This window comes from Carlito syrichta, unplaced genomic scaffold, assembly GCF_000164805.1.
Source record: "Carlito syrichta isolate Samal-C Ts95f unplaced genomic scaffold, Tarsius_syrichta-2.0.1 Scaffold304564, whole genome shotgun sequence".
Classification (NCBI taxonomy): domain Eukaryota; kingdom Metazoa; phylum Chordata; class Mammalia; order Primates; family Tarsiidae; genus Carlito; species Carlito syrichta.
In genome coordinates this window covers 122,790-128,438 of record NW_007248660.1, presented here as the reverse complement: position 1 = coordinate 128,438, position 5,649 = coordinate 122,790, and the positions used below count along the sequence as shown (strand labels likewise).

The window sequence follows — 5,649 nt, the reverse complement described above, 5'->3', positions numbered from 1 at the left end:
GGCTCCGGCGATCCTTCCACGTCAGCCTTCCGAGTAGCCGGAATTACAGGCACGCGCTACCACACCTAGCTAATTTTTTGATTTATTGTAGAGATGAGGTTTCGCTGCCCAGGCGGGTCTCGAACCCGCGGGCTCAGGCAATCCACTCATCTCAGCCTCCCATAGGCGCGGGATTACAGGCTGAGCCACCGAACCCGGCTGAGATTGGGATCTTTTCATCAACAATTCCTAGGAGTTAAACCTATATTTCATTTATGCTCTTGATATATGCATAATACTGAAACATGATTAAAATCTGTGTCTAAGCCTAAAAAGATAATTTGAGAAGTATGAAATAAGCCAGACACGGTGGTTCACGCCTGTAATCCCAGCACTTTGGGAGGCGGAGGTGAGAGAAATATGTGAGCCCAGGGGTTTGAGATCAGCCTAGGCAACATGGCGAGCCCTCATCTCTACAATAAATTTTAAAAATTAACTAGCATGGTGGTATGCACCTGTAGTTCCAGCTACTTGGAAGGCTGAGACGGAAGGACATGCGGTGCCTGTGAGCATGCCACTGCACTCCAAACTGGGTGACAGAGTGAGACTCCGACTTGAAAAAAAAAGAGAGAAATGTAAAATAAAATGTTTAAGTAGGAAGCATTATGTCATTCAAAAAGCAAAGATTTCCCATTCTTGGTTTTCACTCATGTAACCACCATGGCTCTCAATAGCGCCTTCATAAATATAAAGGTTATAATTAGTAGCATTTGATGCCATCTTCCCTATTAAGGCAGAGTAGCTAGTACAGGTTAGGCATAGATAGATAAATTTCTCATAGGCAGGTTTTTGGATGTGTTCAGACATTTTTCATACTATCTTTTTATTGCAGGCCAGGCTGGAATGTGGATCCACCAACCTACTGCACCTCCTCAGCCAATCAAAATAAAATTACATCAGATGTACGAATAGGATAGCCCAACCTTTAAGTTCATGGTTTGGCATAATAATCACTAAAAATCTTTCAGATTCCATGTTGAATACCATCCCTTAACTAGCCAAAGCCATAGAAGTGATAATAAGATCACCTTTTTAGTTCATGAACTTGTGAATTGAAAAAGTCTAGCAAGTCTCCTGCAAAGACAGAATAGATGTTCTGGGAAAAGACCACCCATCCTCCCATTCCCCCCATCAGAGGTGGAGCAATGGCAGTCTTTCCAGAGCAGTGGTTTAGCTTTTTAGTCTGTCTGGCCTCTCTTCTTTTTGCGAATAAACTGTTTTAAAATTTTGCTGGCTGCTCTGAAAATTATTTCAGGACCAAGTCAAAGAACCCACGAGTTTGTGCTATACCACACCTGGCAACACCTATGTTATAAGAAATAGAAACAAGCCGGGCTCGGTGGCTCAGCCTGTAATCCCGCGCCTTTGGGAGGCTGAGGTGAGTGGATTGCCTGAGCCCGCCGGTTCGAGACCCGCCTGGGCAGCGAGACCTCATCTCTCCAATAAATCAAAAAAAGAAAAAATCAGCTGGGTGTGGTAGTGCATGCCTGTAATTCCAGCTACTTGGAAGGCTGAGGCAGAAGGATCGCCAGAGCCCAGCAGGTCGAGGCTGCGGTGGCCGGGAGCAGCCACTGCACTCCAGTCTGGGTGACAGAGTGAGACTCAACTCAAAAAAAAGAAATGGAAACAGACTTCAAAGAACTGAAATGGCTTGTTTAAGAGCACATATCTGCCCATAGTTGTGACTCCAAAGTTCATGCTCTTTTCATTCCTGGTTTCCACTGCAGTGTTGGTTATGATACTCGTAGATGCTGACATTGATGTTGCTATTGTAGCTTTTAATTTTAGGGGTAATTATTATGTAGAGAAGTAATTATGCTGAGGTAGACATTCCTAGTTCTTTGCATCCTGCACATTTACCCCATCTCTAGTCTGAAGCTTTGGGAAAAAGAAAGACCCTTTTCCTACTTGCTGAACTTGTCAGCTGCTTTTGCTTCCCCACTGGTCCTAAGTATGCACCTAATATGAAGTGACACTGTGAAGTAGCATTCTTTTAGTATGTGTTTCAATCTCTAGGATGGCCCTCAAGCATTCCCTCCTGATTTGTCCCCTTGTTTTGTATAATCCTCTTGAGTTGAATGTGAATTGGGCTTACTGACTAGCCTGCTAATAAACAGAAAAGACATAAGTGCTGCCATATCAATTCTGAGGTTGTGTTTTTAAAAGACTGGATTCTATCTTTTGCACTCTCCTGCTCTAAGGGGGGGAGCCAGCTGCCATCTTGAGAGCTGTTCTATGAAGAAGGCAACACGGCTAGGAGGTAAGGGCAACTTCTGGCCAACAGCAACAAGAAAGTGCGGTATAACAGCCATAGACATGAGCTTAAAAGCGGGTGGCCCCTCAGCTAAGACTTCAGATGAAGCCATAGCCCCGGCCAACACCTTGATTGCCACTTTGCTAGAGACCTTGAGACAAAGAACCCCAGAGAGGACATGCTCGGGTTTCTGACCCATAGAAAATGAGATGACAAATATTTGCTGTTTTAAGCCACTAAGTTTGGGGATACTTTGTTCTGTACCAATAGAAAACCAATATACTCTTCTACTTACGGTTGTTGTACATTCACCAATTTTTTGGGGGTTTTTTGGGATTTTTTTTTTAGTTGGAGTCTCACTCTGTCACCCAGACTGGAGTGCAGTGGCCGCTCCCAGCCACTGCAGCCTCGCCCCACTGGGCTCCGGCGATCCTTCCGCCTCAGTCTTCCAAGTAGCTGGAACTACAAGCATGCGCTACCACACCCGGCTAATTTTTTTGATTTATCGTAGAGATGAGGTCTCGCTGCCCAGGCGGGTCTCGAACCCGCGGGCTTAGGCAATCCACTTACCTCGGACTCCCAAAGGCGCGGGATTACAGGCTGAGCCACCGAGCCCAACTCCAATTATACAATTTGAGTAACCATTATCATACCTTTTTCACAAATATCCAACCCAATGACACCCAGCTGTTGGTGAACTTCTATGTTTACTATCTTATTAGGGCAGATTAATAGATAATAGTAAATTTAAATATTCCCCTCCCAACAGAATCAAAAGCAATAAGTAACAAAACATTGACTAAATTCAGTTTTACTTTACAAATTTTAAATGTTTTCTCAGGAAATACGTAAATCTTGATGAACTGCATAAATGCTTTCTTCATAGTTTGTGAACTATACCTGCAGAGCCTGTAGTCCTTCTATCCTACCCATCTTCCTCTCAAGCGCACACTACGATAAATGGGAGGACGTTGGATTCTGTATAACTTTAAAAATAATGCTCAACTTTTGCTTTTTATCAATAGCAAGTAAGGCAAAAAGCAATAAGCTTCCATGACAACCAGGAAAAGGTATAGGTGAAGATTTTCTTCAAATTTCTTGGCAGGCAAAGAAGAAACAGAAACAACCAGAGGAGAAGCATCAATGAAAGAAGAAGAAGAAAATTGCAAGAAAAACAAGTTGGTGTTCTGAAGGAGCTCTAGTCCAGCCAGGGTCACGCCGGATTCAGAGAGGCCAAAGAACAGCTGAAGAGCCTTAGGAAGCGTCACTGTAATCACAGTGAATGGCAAGTACAGTGGGAGAAGTGGCTGCACTGGGGACTATCTGGGTCTCTTTATACAGACTTACACGATAGTGGCTTGCAGCCAGATCTTGAGCTCAGGGCTATGTCTCACGGTTAGTAGTGTAGGTGTGAGCCCAGTCCATCAGGGAATTCGGGGCAACCCAACTAAGGGCAGGCGATAAGAGAGGGAGGCTATAGGTACCAACATCGGCAAATCCCTTCCCTCTACTAACATACAAACTAAAGTCTGATCCTGTGATAAGATAGCCGGTTTCCTTGGCTTACTATACCATACCTTTTCAGCCTTTTCTGTAATTGTTTGTGGTACTGCATGTAGGAGTAATGGAGAGGCTTGCACTGGCCATAATGATAACACAAATATTGCCTTTGGAATACTAGTGTTGGCCGGGCTCGGTGGCTCAGCCTGTCATCCCAGCACTTTGGGAGGCTGAGGCGAGTGGATTGGCTGAGCCTGTGGGTTTGAGACCCCCCAGGGCAACTTGGCGAGACTTCGTCTCTACAATGAATCAAAAATTAGCCAGGCGTGGTAGCACGTGCCTGTAGTTCTGGCTACTTGGAAGGCTGAGGCAGAAGAATTGCCAGAGCCCAGCGGGTCGAGGCTGCGGTGGCCAGGAGCATGCCACTGCACTCCAGACTGGGCGATGGAGTGAGACTCCAACACACACACACACACACGCACACACACACACACACACACACACACACAGAATACTAGTGTTTTTGCCTCCAGGCGGACAATAGACTTTTACTGTTAGGGACCAAATAGCAGTAATCCATGGTGCGGTTGTCAAATTTCGGGCCAGACCTGTCCCCGACGGGCTATTAGCACAAACCATTGTAAACCGTTGCCATCACCTTCCATATCAAGTCCATTCTAGCCACTCCCCAAGGCTTAGGGCTGTGGGGCTGGCAACAAGATACTCTGTTGTCAACCTAATCCAGGTTTTAATAGATCATGTACTGTTTTCACTGAAGTCAAATGGGGATGGCAGCATAATGCAAGAAGGCTTCCATAGGGCCCAGGGCTCCTGTCCGTGGTTGTTCATTCGAAGTCCTGAGGACTTCCCAGAGATGTTTCATCCAGCCATACAAAGAGTGTCGTGCTGATGAGGTTCGCAGACCCTGTTTTGAGAGACCATTGTAAGCCGGACATGGTGGCTTAAGCCTGTAATCCCAGCACTTTGGGAGACAAAGGTGAGAGGATTCCCTGAGCCCAGCAGTTCGAGACCAGCCTGGACAACTCAGTGAGACCATGTCTCTACAAGAAATCAAAAGATTAGCCCGGTGTGGTAGCACGTGCCTAGTTCCAGCTACTTGGAAGGATGAGGTGGAAGGACTGCCTAAGCCCAGCAGGTCGAGGCCGCGGTGGCCTTGGGTGACAGACTAGAGACTCTGACTCAAAACAAATACAGACCACACTAGGGCTCGATGAGACCGGCCCCTCTCCAGTGGTGGGGAGCGTGGAACTCCCACTCCACCCCCGTTGGTGCTGCCCAGCCTTCCACTTCGGTTCCAGTGAAGCGAGTCCCGCTGTCACTCTCTGTCGTGGGGGTGTCCGTCGGCAGGACGCAGTCTTTCCCAAGCACGGATCGTCGCTTTCTGGTCTACAGCTTTAGTCGGATAAGCAAACAGTAGGCCCGTTGCAGTATCTACCATAGTTACGGCATATCAAACTTCCTTGGAACAAGGGGGAGGCCCAATAAAATCCGCTTGCTGTTGAGTTAGAGGCCACTGGCCTCATCATAGCTGGCCTTGAGCGGCAGGAATACACTTCGGATATTCTTTGGAACATACCACGAATGTAGTGGCCGCTTCTGCTACTTCTTTATACTGTAAGGGCCAATTCCAAGCCTTTGCTGTAGCCCACATTGACTTCTGTCTGGTGTGCAGCAGTCTCTGATTGGCTAAGTCTCTCATGTGAATAGTTCCCAAACGTCAAACTTTAGCCAGTGCATCAGTCTCATCATTTCCAGGATATATTAGAGGTATGTGTCCGGTGATATAATAAACTGTAACATCCTTTTTTTTTTTTTTTTTTTTTTTTTTTTTGGGG

The 5,649-nt window shown here is 46.2% G+C and overlaps 1 protein-coding gene across 1 annotated transcript in view; it reads right to left on the bottom strand.

Moving 5' to 3' along the window:
- Window positions 1–2,170, bottom strand: part of UBE2V2 (ubiquitin conjugating enzyme E2 V2) — a 46,040-nt gene extending 43,870 nt beyond the window's left edge. The window contains exon 1 of the mRNA XM_021713465.1: window positions 1,527–2,170. The gene's annotated coding sequence lies outside the window, so the exon portion shown is untranslated. The remainder of the gene's footprint in view (window positions 1–1,526) is intronic.
- Window positions 2,171–5,649: the final 3,479 nt, after the last annotated feature.